The sequence below is a fragment of the Hyla sarda genome, chromosome 2, assembly GCF_029499605.1.
Source record: "Hyla sarda isolate aHylSar1 chromosome 2, aHylSar1.hap1, whole genome shotgun sequence".
Lineage (NCBI taxonomy): Eukaryota > Metazoa > Chordata > Amphibia > Anura > Hylidae > Hyla > Hyla sarda.
Window position 1 is genome coordinate 443,734,250 of NC_079190.1, and position 21,391 is coordinate 443,755,640.

General features: G+C 40.2%; 1 protein-coding gene across 2 annotated transcripts in view; it reads left to right on the forward strand.

Annotated features, from left to right (window-relative positions):
- The first annotated feature begins 7,925 nt into the window (after positions 1–7,925).
- The window catches only part of COL8A1 (collagen type VIII alpha 1 chain), a 123,907-nt gene continuing 110,441 nt past the window's right edge, over positions 7,926–21,391 (forward strand). The window contains exons 1-3 of one of the 2 annotated variants that reach the window (XM_056559303.1): positions 7,926–7,967; positions 16,705–16,769; positions 18,002–18,322. The gene's annotated coding sequence lies outside the window, so the exon portion shown is untranslated. Of the gene's footprint in view, positions 7,968–16,411; positions 16,770–18,001; positions 18,323–21,391 lie in introns of those variants that run through there. The other variant, XM_056559304.1, reaches the window with a different exon arrangement.

Sequence of the window (21,391 nt, forward strand, 5' to 3'; positions counted from 1 at the left end):
AGCCTGGCAATCAAACTGGTTTTATCTCAGAAAGACGTGGCCATGGATTAAGTGCTGCTGCTAACAGCATTCAGAAATATGTTTTCCATCAGCCACATGAACCACAGGAACCTGTAGTATAGAGAGGACTTCCTGACTTGTATCCAGTCCTTCATAAAAATCATGGCATCCACACTTTGGAGACCCAGTGTTAAACCACCCATGACCTTGTAGAAGGCTCCAGTCTTTGCTTCCCTTCAGCAATTCATAAATGAGATAGAAACTAGTCCCTCACAACCCCAACCCCTTCACAATATCATTCACTAACAAGCCATAACATACACTCCACAGATAGTGTAAGGAATAGTGTTTACTCACTTCTGTCCAATAATATAGCATTCATTCCATGTGGTATGGAGTGCTAGGCCTAGTAAATAGCACCCATTATGACCCCATGGTTTAGTGCTCCTGGTGATCCCATGGGAAAGCAAATACTTTCTTGATGACCCAGTGAGACATTGTCAAAAGGACAACCTGATTCTTCCTAGTAAAGTGACTTAGAGGACTATCATCTGTCCTCTGGTTACCCAGTGTTCCAGATGGTCCTGTATTCTTTCACATTGGTGGGAACATTCTAGCATTTTAACCTCTTTAAAGGATTTTTTATGTCTCAGATCAGAACATACTTCCCAAATTTTGTCACTTTCCTTCTGAAACTTATTGACGTAGAAAATAGTTGGCACTCCGTACTGTAGGATTCACAAAGATTTACAGCAGCTGCCATTCTCCATGTTTAGCTATATTCAGCACTCATGTCATTTTCATCTTGGCTATGTGAATTTATGTTCCTATTACACTGGATTTATAGTTAACCATGTGCAATCCAACATTTTTGAGACTTAGGAGACATGTCATATCCATAAAAGTTTTTGTTATGGCTATGTTCACACTTCTGTCAGGCTTTCCTGTATGTTGATGACAGTTGTTGCCACTAGTCTTGCTGTCAAAATTATAAGAACCTTAAAGGGGTTCTCCACTGCTTTAACCTTCTTTGGCCAGTTAGTTAGTACTGTGGCTATATGCCCCTCGCTGCATTCGTGCCCGCCTCCCGCGCTAATGAATATTCTGCCGTCATAAGCGCGCCCCTCCTTACTTTCAGCTTCTTCTAAGCTGAATGCTGATTGGGCTGCTTGCGGCCAATCGGCTCCGGTGATTGGCGCATGCGCAGTTCGTCCTCGATCATGAGGGTCATCTGCGCATGTGCCATTGTGATGTCAGTCTCGGGCCTGACGCGCTGGGGGATTGTTAACACTAACCTAGGTTAGTGTTAACAATCCCCCAGCGCGTCAGGCACGAGGCGAGGCTGATATCACAATGGCACATGCGCAGATGACCCTCATGATCGAGGACGAACTGCGCATGCGCCAATCACCGGAGCCGATTCGCCACAAGCAGCCCAATCAGCATTCAGCTTAGAAGAAGCTGAAAGTAAGGAGGTGCGCTCTTATGACGGCAGAATATTCATTAGCGCGGGAGGGCGGGCACGAACGGAGCGAGGGGCAGGCCGGCCTCCCACACAACCCCGTGCAGGGTGACGTATCGATGGCAAGATGGCGGCGGGAGAAAAAAAAAGTGGTCGAGGCAAGCCAGCAAACTAAGGAAATAACCAGCTTCCAGGTCTGTTAAAAAAGGTTAAAAAAAAACACATATAGTAGCGTTAGCAACAGGAAAGAAAGAGTTAATGACATATAGCCACAGTACTAACTAACTGGCCAAAGAAGGTTAAAGCAGTGGAGAACCCCTTTAATGGGCGTGGTGAAAGCCTATGGGATCCATCATGATCCTTTTTGATCTACCGAAAAATGTAAGTACTCTTGTCTCTATGGCTCTCCCATAGAGATAGAGGGAACGTGTCTATCCCCACTCACTGTGCAAGGTGAGCCGGGGCACCATACAGGGGATCGCTGTGGTCACAGTGGTCAGAACCCCCGTGATCAGATCCCTATCTTATATTCTTTGGATAGGGGCATGGCCGGCCTAAGGTGTTCAGGCGCCCTGTGTGCCCCCCCCCCCCCCCATTACCCCATAAACATACACAAAGAGGAAAAAAATCTTTGTAACAAATATTTTTTTTATTACAGATAATTTAATCATGTATATCAAACAAATCAAATACAGAAAAAAACTGCTAACTGAGATAATATATGTGCAAATGCAATAATAACTGGGAACATTGGTAGACAAAATATACTCCTCCTGACAAGTAATATTATTCTAAACCTCAAAATACAACTTTATGTGCTTTTGCCTTTGCAAACTCATCAATCACGTTGTTCATGTCCAACATCTTCAATACAACTCCCCTGTCCCTTTAATCAGTCCCCTGTCCCCCTTAATCAGTCCCATGTCCCCCCTTAATCAGTCCCCTGTCCCCTTAATCAGTCCCCTGCCCCCTTTAATCAGTCCCCTGTCCCCCTTAATCAGTCCCCTGCCCCCTTAATCAGTCCCATGTCCCCCTTAATCAGTCCCCTGTCCCCCTTAAGCAGTCCCCTGCCCCCTTAATCAGTCCCCTGCCCCCTTAATCAGTCCCATGTCCCCCTTAATCAGTCCCCTGCCCTCTTAATCAGTCTCATGTCCCCCTTAATCAGTCCCCTGCCCCCTTAATCAGTCCCATGTCCCCCTTAATCAGTCCCCTGCCCTCTTAATCAGTCCCATGTCCCCCTTCACCAGTCCCCTGCCCCCTTAAGCAGACCCAGACCCCCCCTTCACCAGTCCCATATTCTTATTACTCAGTCCCCTGTCACTCATAATCAGACCATCTCCCCCATTCACCCCTTAATCAGACCCTTCACCCGACCCCCTTAATCAAACTCAGAGCTTGGTTGAGGTGTGTGTCCTTGGCATGGGGCAGCAACAAGCCATGCTGCCTGGTCTAGAATATTTAAATATTATGGGTTAGGGTAATCTGAGAATTTACCATGTTAAGGAAAACCTAGCTTCAACTCTGATGTAAGTCATGATACTAGTGTGAACAAATCTTAACTAATACATTGTTATTGACCCTAATAACCAAGCAGTTTTAAATTTAAAATTTAGATTAAAAAATGTCTGTCATTCTATAAACTATATCTATATATATATAAAACTCAACATGTGTGTGTGTATGTATGTTCCACAAAAACTTTCAAACGGCTACAGATATTAACATGAAACTTGGCCACATGTTACTTATATGTCAACAACGAACATAGGATAGGTGATTTAACCATTACTCACCCCATTTGCCAGGGGCAAGGTTTATGTTTAAAGTCCCATACAACTCTATGGGAAATATATGTTACTGCATAACTTCCAAACGGCTGGAGATATTTCGATTATACTTGGTCACATGTTCCTTATATGTCCACTTAAAATATAGGATAGTTAATTTAACCCTTAACCACCCCATTTGTGAGGGTCGGGGTTTTTGTTTAAAGCCCCATGAAAATCAATGGGAAATGTCTGTTCCCACATAACTTCTGTACGGCTGGAGATATTTCAATACCTGGTGCACATATTACGGGTCAGGATATAAGGTCGAGATAGGAGGTCGGGATATGAGGACAGGATTTGAGGACAAGATAGGAAGTCGAGATAGGCAGTCGGGATAGGAGGTCGGGAAATGAGGACAGGATAGGAGGATGGGATAGGAGCTCAGGATAGGAGGACCGGATAGGAGGTCGAGATAGTAGGTCAAGATAGGAGGACGGGATAGGAGGACGGTATATGAGGACAAGATAGGAGGTCGGGATAGGAGGATGGCATAGGAGGTCGAGATAGGAGGTCGGGATAGGAGGTCGAGATAGGAGGTCGAGTTAGGAGGTCGAGATATGAGGACGGGATAGGAGGTGGAGATAGGAGGAGGGGATAGGAGGATGGGATAGGAGGTTGGGATAGGAGGTCGAGTTAGGAGGTCTTGATATGAGGACGGAATAGGAGGTGGAGATAGGAGGACGGATAGGAGGACAGGATAGGAGGTCTGGATATGAGGATGGGAGAGGAGGTCAAGTTAGGAGGTCGAGATATGAGGACGGGATAAGAGGACAGGATAGGAGGTCGAGATAGGAGGATGGGATAGGAGGTTGGGATAGGAGGTCGAGTTAGGAAGTCAGGATATGAGGACGGGATAGGAGGTGGAGATAGGAGGACAGGATAGGAGGTCGGGATATGAGAATGGGATAGGAGGTCAGGATAGGAGGTCGAGTTAGGAGGTCAAGATAGGGGGACAGTATAGGAGGTCGGGATAGGAGGTCGAGATAGGAGGAGGGGATAAGATGATGGGATAGGAGGTTGGGATAGAAGGGTGTGATAGGAGGTCAAGTTAGGAGGTCAGGATATGAGGTGGAGATAGGAGGTGGAGAAAGGAGGATGGGATAGGAGGACAGGATAGGAGGTCGGGATAGGAGGACAGGATAGGAGGACGGGATAGGAGGTTGGGACAGGAGGTCGGGGTATGAGGACGGGATATGGGGTTGGGATATGACAACAATATATGGGGATGGGATATAAAGTCAAAAGCTTCCTCCTCAACAAGCTTGCTCCCCAACAAGGATTAGGAAGGAAAAACCGGGCAACGCCGGGTACTGAGCTAGTAATATTATAAAAATAACAAACATATTGGCCCTTATTTACTAAGAGTGTTGTGTAGGTTTCTTTGTGGGTTTCAATTCCCTACAATTTATTCTCCACGGTATTTACTATGGTTTCCCTACATTTTCCACTTTCCCTACACTTTGCTTTTTTTACACATGCTCTGATCTGTCGGGTTTTCCTCAGCAAAAATCCACCACATTTTATGTGGAAACCTTAGTAAATATGTAGGGTTTTTGTGAAAATGTCGAAAACACGCCCCTTTTTGGAGACCACGCCCCTTCCCGATGGCCACGCCCCTTTTTCGGGTTTTCTTAGCAAAATGGAGAGTTAGTCTGGATTTTTTCAATTCTGGTGCAAATTTTGATGCAAAATCTGGCGCAGACAGAATTTCTGGCACAATGCAACAGAATCTGGTGCACAACCCGACAAAACATGTCGGGTTTGCAATAGTAAATGAGGGCCACTGTCTGCACTTTGTAGCTGCAGTGAGACCTCTTTAAGAAGATCACCCAAAATTGCATTGAATAGTGATCTTCTATAAGGAGGTGGTCTTCTCAAAGAAATGGCCCCTATGCAAAATTTATGGTGAACTGAAAATCTGTCATGTAAAACCTGTTCTGGATAAACTGGTATTCTAGGTGGTCTTTTGAGGAATGAAAATAACTATATAAACTCAATTGAAATAGTTAATTTTGTGATTTCAACAAACTAAATTGTAGGAAAAGAAACACAGAGAAGATAACTATACATTGCATTCTAAATGCTCAGCGCTACGGTCCTGTACTTTTATATTATAAAGCAATCAAAGGTGTAAAACTTCAGAGAGTTTTATGAAACTTTGAAGAACTGCAAAAGAATATAAAGTAAAAATGGTAAAATAAAAAAGTATGTTCAGCCATGTACCAAGTATGCCACGATTAGCTGCTTGGCTTTGTAGCTATGTAATAATACACAGCTGTACAAGCAAACATATTTTTATAGACTTTACTTATTTTCAGGGAAAGGGGCAGTTAGTAAGACATAAAGAGATCTTACATTTTCCAAAGTGGTAACTTTAAGATTGTATAAGACATTCTGTTTATTTAGTATAACTATTATTCACAATGGTCCTACTATTCAAGTGGTAATCTATGCATAATGGCTGACGTTGTATGTTGATTTATTATATTTACATACAGCGCATGTATTAATTTTGTCTAGACTGATTTTTTTGTCATTTTAATTTTTAAGGACCAAGCTTGCCTCTTTAAAACAGCCCATAATGATTTTACTTTGTTTATTTTATATATAAAATCAAATATGTAGGCTGGCTTCAGATGGCAAATTCTGTCTTCTTTTCATGTTTGTATCACATCTGCAAAAAATGGGAACCTCATGACTTTACTAAACAGAGCATAGGTTTCCATAAAACTTGATGGTGTTTTAAGTTTTGTTTAACCCGATAACGACCATGGACGTCTATACTCGTCCAATGGCCGTTACCGGGGTATGACGCGGGCTCCTGACTCGAGCCCGCGTCATACCGGCCAGCCCCCAGCTGATTCCTGTAGCTGGGGCCGGCGTTAATAGCCGACATGCGGCGATCGCCGCGACCGGCTATTAACCCTTTAGATTGCCGCTGTCAAAGTTGACAGCGGCATCTAAAGATGCCTGTATTAAGTCCCTGGTGGTCCAGTGGGGTGTATCGCCCCCCCGCAGCGCGATCGTGGGAGAGCGATCCACTATTGAGGTAGCCTGAGGGCTTACCTCTCCTGCTGCGGCGGCTCCAGTGCTCTGAATGATAAAGCCTGGCAGGACCAGGCTTTGTCAATTGAGCGCAGAGCACGCAGATCATTGGGGTTTTATGAAACCACAATGATCTGTATGAAGAATCCTCCTAAAAGTCTCCTAAGGGGACTAAAAGTGTAAAAAAAAAAGTTTAAAAAAAGTTTAAAAACACACACATTAACCCCTTCCTTATTAAAAGTTTAAATCACCTCCCTTTTCCCAAATTCCATATTAAAAATATGTAACCATAATAAAAATAAACATATATGGTATCGCCGCATGCGTAAATGTCTGAACTATAAAAATATATCATTAATTAAACCGCACGGTCAATGGCGTACACGCAAAAAAATTCCAAAGTCCAAAATAGCATATTTTTGGTCACTTTTCATACCATAAAAAAAGGAATAAAAAGCGATCAAGAAGTCCAATCAAAATAAAAACTTCAGATCACGGCACAAAAAGTGAGCCCTCAAACCACTCTTTATGTGGAAAAATATAAAAGTTATAGGGGTCAGAAAAGGACAATTTTAAATGTATAAATTTTCCTGCATGTAGTTATGATTTTTTCCAGAAGTACGACGAAATCAAACCTATATAAGTAGGGGATCATTTTAATTGTATGGACCTACAGAATAAAAATAAAGTGTCATTTTTACCGAAAAATGTACTGCCTAGTAACAGAAGCGCCCAAAATTTACAAAATGGTGTTTTTTCTTCAATTTTGTCGCACAATGATTTTTTTTTTCCGTTTCGCCATAAATGTTTGTGTAAAATGACTGATGTCATTCCAAAGTAGAATTGGTGGCGCAAAAAATAAGCCCTCATATGGATTTTTAGGTGCAAAATTGAAAGGGTTATGATTTTTAAAAGGTAAGGAGGAAAAAACAAAAGTGTAAAAACAGAAAAATGCTTGGTCCTTAAGGGGTTAATTTAATCTACAAACAGTGTCAAAACAGCATGCCTTGGGCCTACTAGTAGACTAGACCATTAGACTAGAACATGTACAAAAAAGAAAAAATGCAGATCAGGTCACCACTATATCAACAACATCCTATAAAGAACACAAGGCATCATCAGAGGGCACAGAGGGCAATGGACCAGATCCCATGTAACGAGAAAAATCCAAATAGTAATATCTAGTTCCCAAAAAAGTTTAAATATTGCAGTTTATTAGGTCATCTAGAATTAAAAAATATGAAAATACACAAAAAAAATGCCATGGCAACACCAACAGGGGAAAACACATTTCGGGGGGGGGGGGGGGGGGGGGGGGGGATTTATCAAAACCTGTCCAGATTGCTTCTTTCATTTTTAACAAGGCCTCTGGAAAATGAAAGAAGCGATCTGATTGGTTGCTATGAGCAACTCGGCAACTTTTTCTCTACACAGGTTTTGATAAATCTTCCCCATAGAGGTACAGAACTATATGTTTGTAGCACGGCACCGTTTTTCAGGGGCAGAATAGATGCTGATGCCTCTCCTACTTCACCAAATCCCTGTATATCACTTTGGAATCTGGGATCTATTAACTATGAAACCCGGCTCATGAGACAACCCCATTGGTCACAATCTGGATCTACTAACATGTGAGTTGATCAATTCTTTTGTGAGCCACTATGCCATATTGAACTAATGTATTTGGCCTGATATGGGACAGACAGTACATGTTCATGTGGGGTACATGTCTTATAGTCTGAACACTGCACATTTCAACATTTGGCTCTAACTACATTATATAGAATATTTTTAAAGGATATCAAATAAAAAAAAATTTAAGTATTGGTTGTTGTATGTAGGCAGCTTTTATGTCTTAATTAACCTAACCTGAGTAACCTTTGAGTTCTGGAATAATTTTCCTCCATATTCAGGATTGATGGAGGTCTGATCAGATTGTTTTCCCCTATTCTGTGGATAAAGGGTCACTTTTGATGTCGGGATTACCTGTTTAATAATTACTGCAAAAGATATAATGCCTTAACTTCTTATTACGTCATGTATGACTACCTCTATATATTTTATGATGTATAAGATCTCTATATATATATATATATATATATATATATATATATATATATTAATTTAATGGGATATTCATGCTTGTAGTAAGAAATCAACAAAACAATCATCATGATGCGCCCTGGGCACCCATGACAGGTTCCGGTTAGGACTGCATCCACTGCGCGCCTTTCATAGAGTTATACAAGCTATGAAACATATACTATTGTTAACTGCACTGGAGATAGGGTTTATACAATCTAAATAAAATGATCTAAAAGATAAGGGTGGCATATTCAAAACTGACTTTTTTGTGTAGACTGCGCCGAATTTGTTGAAAAATAGAATTTTGCCTTGTTTGCACCATGTACTGGAGTACCCCTTTAAAGCTATGGCAATAGCAACATTTTGGCAACAGTAAAATGGAAGTGGCTTTGGTAAAAAGGGCATGGCTATGATAACACACCTTGCGCCAAAATTGCACCAGAAATCTTCCCAACATGACGAATATAAATTTTTCACTTACATGTTCCAATCAGACCCCTAAACCACCAATGACAACAATATAACTGTACTCAAATGTTATTGATAATGGCATCTAAACAGTTAAATCACCCTTATAGCCCACTCCATACTTCCCCATCTGACACATGATCTACATTTATGCCAAGTGTAGGTCTGGAATTAGATTAGACACTCTAAGAATGCTATAAATGTATCAAACAGCCTAATACACCCTGGTAAATCTGGACTATTCATAGACTTGCTAGTTTAAGTTTACACTGTCTTAGAGTTCTTAGTATAGGAATTAGACTGTTTAAGTAAATCTGGGACAATGGGTGTGATTTATTAAAACCTATACAGAGGAAAAGTTGACCAGTTGCCCATAGCAACCAAACAGACGCCTACTTTCATTTTTCAGGGGCCCTTTTACAAATGGAAGATGGAATCTGATTGGTTGCTATGGGAAACTGCACCCCTCTTATTCTACACAGGTAGATACATTTCCCCCAATGTGTCCAGCTCCACTGAAAGTGTTTGTGAACCCTTGTGCATGTTCCTCTATCTGTCTTCTATTACAGAGATACATTTGTAGGTAACTTCAGTGGTGTAACTATAAGAGGTGCAGAGGTTGTGGTGCCTCTCGGGTTCTGGAGTCTAAGGGGATCTAAAAAGTACCTTTGCCCCACATAAGGACACCCCATCTACAAAAAGTAGGGACCCAGTCATAGCTTTTGCAATGGATTCTAGGAACTTCTGCTTATGACTGTGGATAGCACTGATGAAATCTATGGGCGACATATATTAGGCCTTTCCAGTGAGTTATGCCAATATGACAGGAAAGAAAAGCACTGCAGGTCCGGGCCCGGTTTATAGTCTCTTGTCAATAGACCTATTGAATAATAAACCATCAGGCTATTCTGACTTGCAGCTCATTTACATTTTCCCTCTTGGTGATTGATACCATTTGTTTAGCTTCCAGGACACATTGACCGCGCTGTACAGTAGTTTGTGACACTGGTGTTGTTTTCCCATCTGGCTTTGCTTATTTTCATTGGACTTCTAGTTTACCAGCAGAATAAATAGGCTTTCTTAGAGGTTTACTGAGAAAACATACAAACAATTCAATTAGACGGAAAAGCGAATACTTGCCCTCGACTCTAGGCTTGCCTATTGCACATGTCTTGTTTGTCAAGGTTTATACCAGTTTTCTAAACAGCACATTATTCATTGACAGGGAAAGGTACCAGCTCTGCTCTACAGATTACACTAGGTGGTACATTCACCTGTACCTTCTCTCCCAAATGTATTATACATGGATGCTATATGCATTCATGTCTTCACACAACATTATGTGCCATTAAATACACCCCTAACATACTTTCCATGGTGTATATAGAGGTCCCAACTAAACATCTTCAACCAGTTTGGAAAAATATTAGTTGTACAGAAAGCGTAGTGTGGACATCAACAAGCTTTCACTCTTTAAAGGGGTTTTTCCAGGAAATTTTTTTTTTTTCTAATATCAACTGGCTCGAGAAAGTTAAGCAGATTTGTAAATTACTTCTATCAAAAAATCTTAATCCTTTCAATAATTATCAGCTGCTGAAGTTGAGTTGTTGTTTTCTGTCTGGCAACAGTGCTCTCTGCTGACATCTCTGCTTGTCTCGTGAACTGCACAGAGTAGAAGAGGTTTGCTATGGGGATTTGCTTCTAAACTGGGCGGTTCCCGAGACATGTGTCATCAGAGAGCACTTAGACAGAAAAGAACAACTCAACTTCATCAGCTCATAAGTACTGAAAGGATTAAGATTTTTTAATAGAAGTAATTTACAAATCTGTTTAACTTTCTGGAGCAAATTGATTTATATATATATATATATATATATATATATATATATATATAAATATATATATATATATATATATATATATATATATATATAAGTTTTTTCCTGCATAACCCCTTTAAGTCAGCAATAAAGTGTTGTAGATCACCAATGCATCACTAGCCCATAGAACAGTAGAGTTGTCCTTTAAGTTGATAAGAGGGGGTACTGATGCTGGGATTCTTTCAATTCTCTGTAGTCTGTTGGGAAACCTGGTAACAAGTGTTCAATTTCTTTGCAGCGCCACTACAGGTGAAGTAAAACATCACACAGTTCTCATTTAAATTGAAGGGATGTCTGTGACCAGGCTGGATCGTCCAGAGTGAGACACTCTTTGTAGCCACTCTCTGATGGGGCTAATGGATGATGATTATGTAAAGTTTTTAAAAAAATCTGTCGTATTCAGATTTTATATCTACATAATTTGCAGTCCCCTCAAAATAACTCACACAGCCATTAAAGTATTATCATAGAGTTTATCATAATGTCTTATTATAATGCTGGCAGCATTCATATGTCTATTTTCCAAAGGCAACCTCTGAATGACACTAAGCATGTGCACTCAACTTTTTTGGTTGACCATGGTGAGGCCTATGCTGAGTGGAACCTGCACTGTGAAAATTCTGTATGGTCTTGCCCACCATGCTGCAGCTCAGTTTCAGGGTCTTGGCAATCTTCTTATAGCCTTGGCCATCTTTATGTAGAGTAAAAATGCTTTTTCAGATCCTAAGAGAGTTTTTTTGCCATGAGATGCCATGTTGTACTTCCAGTGACCAGCAGTAGAGAGTGTGAGAGCAAGAACACCAAATTTAAGACACCAGCTCCCCATTCACACACTTTCTCCATTGTTGTCACATAAAAAATATAATAAAATATTTTAAAAAATGTGAGGGGAGGACTTACTTATGTGGGATACTGTATATGCAGTGAACATGTGTGGTTTTCCATAGAAGATCTCAGCTTCCAGGAGCTTCAAATGAGCATTACCTTGGGAGGGCATAGTTTATATTTATGTAGAATTTTCAGGGGGAAGGAGGGTTTCTTCTAAATCAGCTGATAAAATAATCACCACCACTCTTTCAATCTTTATACACACATATATATATATATATATATATATATATATATCTATATCTATATACATATATATATATATATATATATATATATATATATGTAAAACTATTCTGTCTTTGAAAATCAGTTGATCTCTGGATTTCTTAGAATATGTAAACCATTGGGGACAATTTACTAAGACTGTCTAACTCTTGGACGGGTCAAACTTAGACCAACAGTCTTCCAATGTACCAGATTTATTACAGTTTGTTAGGCTTATGGATACATTTGGTGCATCTGTGGACTATCTAGTCTTATAGTTCACATTCAGAAGAATTATTAGTTAACTTACTTTAGGCCAAGACATTGCACCAAAGGTTTGGCATGCCCATTTCTACCAATGTCATACCATTTTTCCAATGAGCTCTACTCCTTTATCTAATTAAGTGCAGTTTCTGTTCTTTCTGTTGCACTTTACTTACTGAATATGTCTTAATTGGTGTGCACCACAATTCTGGTATATTTAAAGACAAAAAATTGTCTCAACAGCCTTTAGTTAATCTGGGCCATTGACTTTAATGATAGCAGCCCCCTAGCTCTGCGATCACAGCTGTGATGACAGAGCTGTTTACATTAAGGTCATTAAAGTAAGGAGTCCACATTACAGAAACCCGAGGAGAAGACCCCCTAACAAAACAGCTTCTTGTCAATTCCAAATGAACCAGAGTAGAGACAGATTGAACTGGATTGATAAGACTCATATAACTTGGAAACTCAGCTATTAAATTGTAACTAGAATTTTAGAAGTCAAGAGTTCTTGTATTTTAGTAAAGTTAAAGTTTTACATCCAACTGTGTCTGAAGATCCATTTTATATAGAAGGAAATTGCCCAAAGATTTGTTAGGCTAGGTTCACATCTTCACTGGAGGCTCCGCTTGGGCCTTTATCACAGAACCGTTCAATAACCACAATTTTGTGCGCAATTGAAATCCAGTGAAATATCAGACAACAGCAGGCAAAGACTCTTCAACACAGATGTGAACATAGCCTTAGAAAGACATATCTTCAAGATATAGTTAAGAAGACACCAAATCTTTAAAAATCAAGAAAATGTTTTATCCTTTATATGTTTTCCTATACCAGATAACAAGTAGTTCTCATTAAAAAAAAATTACCTATGCTACAACTACATTTTGTAAAACGTAGTAAAAATAATTCGAATTTTGAATGTGAAATATACAAGTTATTTTCTGACAAATAGACCAATTGTGTCAAACTGAACTTTGATATTTTCATATTATCAGCTTCTATTGGCTCTAGACCAGTGTTTCCCAAGCACGGTCCTCAAGTACCCCCAACAGGTCATGTTTTTAGGATTCCCTTAGTCTCTCACACGTGATATAATTGTGGTGATGCCAGATGCACTGACCATACCTGTGAAAGACTAAGGAAATCCTAAAACATGCCCTGTGGTGGCACTTGAGGACCAAACTTGGGTAACACTGGTCTAGATTTTCTAGAAAATCACTTGTGTGTCCGATCTGCACTGTTCTGTTCAAACATTTGGAGGTCTACTGGGATTTTGTCCATGGTCAGCTCTGGTCAGTCCGTACATCAAACATGGCCATGTATGTCCGTTCATCCAAGTAAAGTGGTGTGGTCTCATTTGAACTTTTTTCATTGACGATCTGTCTTTGATGTTGTATGTTCTGGTGGCTCAGGAAGGTTGTAAGATGTACATCATTGTAAGATGTAAATTATGTGGCCCCGGGGGAGCACTGTATTTACAAATATTAAGTGGTGAATTTTTTAACTCATGCTTTTTAGATGGATATCTCCTATATGCTATTATCTACACCATATTGAGCATTTGGTAACCTTCTTGACAACATGTCAGTTTGGGTGTCTTAGAAAAAGATACATGAAAGGATGTTTTGATGTATAAATGTAAAATTTATCAATTACCTGAACGATAGCTCTAGGCTTCTAAGGTTCCTTGGAAATTATTTATTTATTCCATTATAACCCCTTACATTTTGGAAGGTAACCTGCAGTCTCAATAGTAAACTCCAATAAAAAAAAAATTGTGGAGTCAGAGAATGTGTTGACAATTGCAGCTTTAGAGACCTTAGAGATTTTAAGCCTTATTTGTGAAGGAGGTTTTACTTTTTGGTAAAATCTGCAGAAAAATTATCTGTTTTATTATTTATTCATGTAAGAGGAAAACAAGATTACAAATAGATTTTGGCATTTCTCCATCTTGTTGAATGAATGAACAAATCCAAATTTAAAATAACAAATACTAAGAATTTATCCACAAAGGATGACGTTTAATTTCAAGAATTGTAAATCTTTTCTTTGATCATTCTCTTACTTTTTAGATGTTCCATACAGGAATGTAGATTATTTCTGTTATTGTTGGTAGCCAAAACAGAAACAGTGATAACACTTTTGTCTGATGTTCAATATCTCCTCTGCTTAAAGGGGTACTCCGGCGCTAAGACATCTTATCCCCTATCCAAAGGATAGGGGATAAGATGCCTGATCGTGAGGGTCCCTCCGCTGGGGACCCCCGTGATCTTATATGCAGCACCCCATTACAATCAGGGTGCGCCCCCTCCCATAGGCTTGCATTGAGGGGGCGGAGCGTGATGTCACACGGGGGTGGGGCCGTGACCTCACAATGCTCCGGCCCCGTGATTGCCAGTAATCAGACCCGGAGCGAACATGCTCCGTGGGACTGATTGTAATGGGGTACTGCATGCAAGATCACGGGGGTCCCCAGCGGTGGTACCCCCGCGATCAGGCATTTTATCCCCTATCCTTTGGATAGGGGATAAGATGTCTTAGCGTTGGAGTGCCTCTTTAACCCAAAAATTGCAATAATTGGGTTAAAGCGAACATGCTCCGTGGGACTGATTGTAATGGGGTACTGCATGCAAGATCACGGGGGTCCCCAGCGGTGGTACCCCCGCGATCAGGCATCTTATCCCCTATCCTTTGGATAGGGGATAAGATGTCTTAGCGTTGGAGTGCCTCTTTAACCCAAAAATTGCAATAATTGGTGAACAGGGTCTTTCCTTGTGAATAGACATGTTGGTGGCTTTATACCCAGTGTAAAGCATTGCAGGAAGTTATGTTCAAATTTTTTGCTTATAAATGTTTAGCAAATAAACAGGCTCCAGTAGAGGAGTGCCTTAACCTCTTAAGGATGCAGGGCAGAATGGGGCAGGAAAGCATGAGATTGTGCAGTGTCAGACTGTGTAGGGATACACCCCTTTGACAAGAGGAACGACACCTAGTTGTCACCTTATACATACATTTCTGGAAGAAATAACCAAGAAATGGCACAACACAGGTATATAAGGAATGAAGTACTAGAGTTGTTATTTTGTGGGAGATGCAAGTGTTTAGGGTGGATTCACGTAACAATTTTTACATCCAACAATCAAGATTGTAAAATCGGATGAAATTGGATGGTGTAAAATCTGATCAAATCAGATGCAAAAAGTAAAATCAGATGACTATAAAAATTATATCTCTCAGTCTTGAACTTTTTAGATCTTACTAGACTATTATATTTCGCATCTGTAAACAAATGTAAACAAAAAATAGTGTGTGATTAAACTGATGAAATCGTTCAGTAATGCAATTCCAAAGCAGTTACATAGATATTAATGTTATGAAGATTGGATACGACTTAAATTTGGTTTTGAATCACAAAATCGTGGTCAACCACAGTCCATCCAGTCAAAAAATATGATTAAAGGTAATGGGATGAAAACTATATATGTTTTAATCATGATTTTGTTTCTAGAAGTCAACAGCTAAGACTAGAAATATGATTTTAGAAGATTTTTAGGTAACAAATCGGATGTAAAAATCAGGAGAGGGGACAGATTCTTGAGGCTGCATTACATTCTATTGAGTTCATTCAATTTAATCTTTGAAAATCATATAGAATCGTAAATCTAGACGTATCCATTGACTTCTATTGACAAATCGTATCAATACATGCACCCATTAGGGTCCAGTTATGTCTCCTCCAGATTTTTTGTCAGGGGAAAAATCATAGTTTTAAGCTGTGGATCGTGGATTTAAATTATTGGACACATCCTATTTGATTTTTTAGCATAAGATTTCATAGGATTTAGGGCCATTTGTTTCGAAAATACATTTGGCGAATTCAAAAATTGTGACGTGAATACAGCCTAAGGGTCTATGTGCATACATGTATGTGATGCACAGGATTTGAAGCTGCAGATTTGAAGCTGTGTTCAGTCATTTGGTTTAAATTTAACTCTGCAGCAAAACATCTTCAGCTTCAAATCCTGTGCATTAAATATGTTCAGTATACTGTATTTGAATACATCCTAAGCATAGGGTCACACATAGCATATACACAACATATTTCATACTGCAGAAGTATTCTGCATGGGAAATATGCTATGTATTCTCCTATGAGCAGAGTCAGAGGGTGACAGCTCTGCGTGTGCAGTAAGGTTGAAAGGCTGGCCTACATCTCTGTGACACGAGGACCCGACTCCAAACCTCACTGCGCACACAGGGCTGCCACCGGGTAGGCGACATGCGATGATTAGGACAAGCATCCTCTCATCTAGCAACAGTATATTTCCGAGACAACCAGGGAGAAGTGGAGCACCAAGGAGCAGTAGGGGTAGGACCTTTTCTTCTTTTAAGACATCCCATTTGAACTGTTTAGCATAGGCATACCATGTGCCCCTTGCACCCCTGGCAAGGTGCCCCCTGCACATGTGTGTTGCCACCTTACCACCACCTTCAAATACAGTTAAATGTAATGACTCACAATTGATGTATTTTCTGATCTGTGACATCCTTTTTTCTTTTCTTCTCCATCTAGCTCAGACCACCATTACAACTTCTTCCTGCAAAAACTTGATGTCTTCAGTATCTGAAGGAAAACATGTTAGACATGTTAGCGATTTTTCCACTCTCCTCCCTTCCTCTACACAATCTCCCTATCTATAGGCTCCCAAACTGTAATAATGTCCCCCTTGATGTCCTGCACAATAAAAGTGGGTAGAATAGTAGGTCCTCCCTATTAAGTAGGGATATCCCCAACCACAGTAGGCAGGTAAGTATGTCCCACAGTAGCTAGTTCCCTTGTTGGGTAGTCCCCCCATAGACAGGTATATAGGCAAGTAGGTATACTGTATACATCCTTAGGTAGGTAGATCAATCCCTCCTCCCTCAAGTAGGTAAATATGTTGGTAGGTTTGTAGGTAGCTGTTTAAGTAGGTAGCCAGGCAGGTAGATAGGTAAGTAGGTATGTAGCTAACTAGGTTGGTAAGTAGGTAGGTAGTGAAGTAGCTGTCACGTGGTTGGTAGCCAGGTAGATAGCTAGGTAGGTACCCAGGTAGCTAGGTAGGTAGCTATGTAGGTAGGTTGGTAGCCAAGTAGATAGCTATGAAGGTTGGTAGCTATGTAGGTGGGTTGGTAGCCAGGTAGCTATGTAGTTAGGCTTGCAGCTAGATAGGTAGCTATTTAGGTAGGTAATTAGGTAACTAGGAAGGTAAATATGTAGGTAGATAGTGAGGTAGCTAGCTATGTAGGTATCCAGATAGGTAGGTGAAAGTGGTGTTCGCTTGCCTGGGGATTCAGGACAAGTGTCCTGGAGCCTTATTAGCAAGCAAGACCCTGTACCATATCCATGCTGCGGCAGCCCGTGCCCCCCGGCAGGGCCTGGTTCTGGCAATGCATATGTATGCCACTCTAGTCAAGTTTACACTGTCCAAGAATTAGGCAGTTTAATAAATCTAGGCATCTATGTCAAACATTTTCATGACAAAGATCCCAAAAATAAAAAAAATCACAAAAAAGGGCACTTGCGTGAAAGTCGCTGATTGGGTGAAAGTGTGCGCCCCTCCTACTCTCCATCTGATACCTACTTGTAACAATAAAGAGACTGCACTACTGTACCCTGTAGAAAACTACAAAAAAGAGTTGTAGTGCAGACTTGTCATCCACCTGTCTCCTTTTGTAATCGCAAACCAAATTACCCATAGCCTATTTTTTTTTTAGATCATAATTTGTAATTAAACTCTGGTATACTGCATACAAAGTAATGTTAAAAAAACATCACAGTAAAAGAAGCCTGTACTTTTTAGCTACTGTAACTCTCCTTCCTTTGCTTGCAGAACTTATATTTTCAGCATTTGCTGAGTTATGAGATGACAAGCTGTTCCAGGGATGGATGAATTTTTTACTTCTCCTTCTTCTGCAGCACATATGACTTTGCTTTTCCCTTCCTCATCTGCTCCCTGGTAAACAGAGAGCTGGGTGAATGTGCCTGCCCGTCTGAATGCTACATTGTCAGCCCACCTACTACAGGAGAACTCTCCTCCCACCTGCAGATAAAAGCCAAGGGGATGTTAACGGCAGCTGATCGGAGCACTTTCTCAGTCCCTCACTGTCACATGTCTGCATCATACCTTTCTCTTGGATCTTGCATAACCAAGGTAAGAGCATGGCATACTTTCCTTGTCTTATATCTACCTGTTCAATAAGACCAGCTCCTTTAAGTTCTCACTTTACTATTATTTTCGCGTGTGCGGAAAAATATTTGATGTTATTTGTATTATTGCATTTTATTATTCGCTTTAATGTCCGGATTCAGCTAAAGGTATTTTGTAATAGATATAACTTTGTTGCTATTGCCATAGTGTGAATTGTATTCTAAGAAGGGGCAATGAAAAAATAGCTGCCAAATTCTGCACTTTGATGCAGGACAAACTTTCACAGCCAGCACTACTAACAGGTGTAGAGGCTTCCTAAGCAGCAGCAATGTGCGAAGTTTTATCTACTCCACAGAGATGTGTAGAATGTCAGTAAGGACAGAACTGCAGGTGGAAAGTATCTAAAGAATTGGTATTCTGCCATCTTTGGCGGCCGATCATCTGACAGTCCAAAACTGGGGCACTGTGTTGTACATGAAGGGAATAATCTGTTGGAAAAAATCTTGGGTATTAACGTTAGGAAGCTGCTGAATTATTTTCGCAGATGGGTGTTAGGAACTAATGTAGGAATAAAGAACAGGATCTCGCAGACAGGTCGTCTATTACTGCTGGCTTTTGAATGAATTGCCCATAAAAGTTGAGCCGTCATGGGTGCAGCCATATATCGGTATTGCGTGGTGTGTATATATATATATATATATATATATATATATTAATTTATGTCTCCATTGGTATGGTCCAGTGCAAGTATGTCAATGGTGTCTCATTTCTATGCACCTATAATGTTTATAATTTGTTTCTTGGAACTAGTAAAAACTACAATTAAAAACCCAATAGGTATAAACATTGGGGGTTATTATAGTCCCATCACATTCAGAGGACTCATGGTTTCCAAATACTTTGACCATTACTGTGTTATTAACTTTCTGTTAAATGGGGATTGCCAAGCATAGAACCGAGTTGATGTCTTTTGTCAACCTTATGAACTGTGTAAGAGTGGTGTACACTTATATTATGGATAGTCCATTAAGGTTGCATCATGGCTAAGGTTGAGGATAACATTATTGAAGAGTTTTTTTTCATGACACGACTATGAAAGTTCTTGTGAATGCTCGCTTTAGATGAAAACATTTTTAGTGATGGCATAAAGAAACTTGTAGGATTGAAAATACATTTATATGGTATCTTTCACAGTAGTGGTCTCCCACCTCTGGCCCTCCAGCTGTAGCAAACCTACAACTCTCATATTTGGAGTTGTAGTGTCTCCCATTGTAGTTTTGAAACAGCTGGAAAGCCATAGGTTGGAGAATAGTGCTCTACAGGCTTCCTGTAGTTTACTGCTGTATATAGTAACCATGGAACTGTCCTTGTCCCTTGTTCTTGATTTTTTGCGAGCCACCCAATTTCATAGTTTAGAATTTTGATTTGCCATCGGTTCTTTAATCCATAGTTATTATTTCTTTATTTAGCACTGACCTATTCTATAGCACTGTACAGTGGTCCCTGTTCTTGTTGGGGCTCACAATTTTACAATTTATATTTATTTTTGTGGTGTGGGAGAAAACCCAAGTACCCTAGGGAAACATGGAAAGAACATATGAGCCCCATGCAGAGGTTACCCTGGATGAATTGGAACCCAAGACTCTAGTGCTGCACGGCAACATTGCTAACCATTGAGCCACCATTGTGCTTCCCATAATGTAACATTGCAAAGTAATTGCAACATTTTTGTAGCCCAGGTAATCTTACATTGGGTTTAAAGGGGTACTCCGGCAATAAACATCTTATCCCCTAGCCTTTTGATAGGGGATAAGATGTTTTTCACCAGAGTACCCCTTTAAAGTCCTCTGATGATTTTCATGACTTATAGATGGTGGATTCATGGTTTTCATATGCATTTCTGAAGACACACCTGCACAAAGAGGAGAGGGGGACTCGCTGCTGGTGCTGGTGAATACTACCACTCCCCTAACCACCCAGGACAGGGGTATGTCTTTCATTTTAAATTTCAATAATCATTTTTGTAGACCTGGGGGGGGGGGGGGGGGGGGGACACTTGCACAGGTTCTTACCATCCACTAGCATAAAGGAGCCAATCGGCTTGGAACCCCTTTCTCCAGGAACCTCAAGGTAGCCTCTGTCTCTATTGTACATACCTGATGCTGTATACCCCAACATTTAATTACAATTGCACCATCAAATTCTCAAATTTATTGTAAAACTTTTTAGGTCAAAAGTTTATTATGGGTGCGCATATCCAGGACAGTGCTTAATACAATGCATACTCAAGGCAAGAAAACAGACTACATATGTAAAATAAATATAAATATTTGTTGAAAGAATTAGATATATTTTACCATTGGGACGGTTCACCTATTAGCGGTGACCAAGCCTTCCTTTCTTTTTGTATTTTCCCAATATGAGGTTCCTCCCTCTTCAATAAGCTTGTTCTCTTCATTGGCAACCCGTACTGTAGAATAAACCCCCAAAAAAGGCAAAAATTATGATGTTATCAGATTGCTCTTTCATTTCTTATATAAACAGCGATGTTGACATTTTCCTCTTAGCAGTCTCAGAAGTTCTGGCAGGGAGTTGGGTCAAACTTCTGTTTTTTATTAGTAGGTTACATTTCCATACAGTATTCATATAACATGCAGCTCTTGATATTGAAGCAAAAACATAACAGTTTAGCTTTGGGGCACCGCAGCATCTCCCGCATAAGAATAATACAACGGAAATTTCCTACAATATCTGTGGTAGAGAACATGGATATTTTATGGATGTTAAAGGAGATTTCAGCTACCGTAACAAATCCCCATCTACCGACCCATCTGTTATTGATGTTCTGTTGCATTCAAATGGGTCATTCCAATAGAAAATCAACTGCATTTTGTTAACCATTATGCTATGTCTGTATTACAAACTTTCGGGAATGTTGGGGTATGTTATTTAAGGAAATTTGTCATCAGTGTTACCTGCACTAACCTGTCAGTACAGACAGGTAGTACAGGGGACACTGATGACAACGATACTTACCTGTTCCTGTGCCGTGCTGTGGTTCTCCGGCTGTCC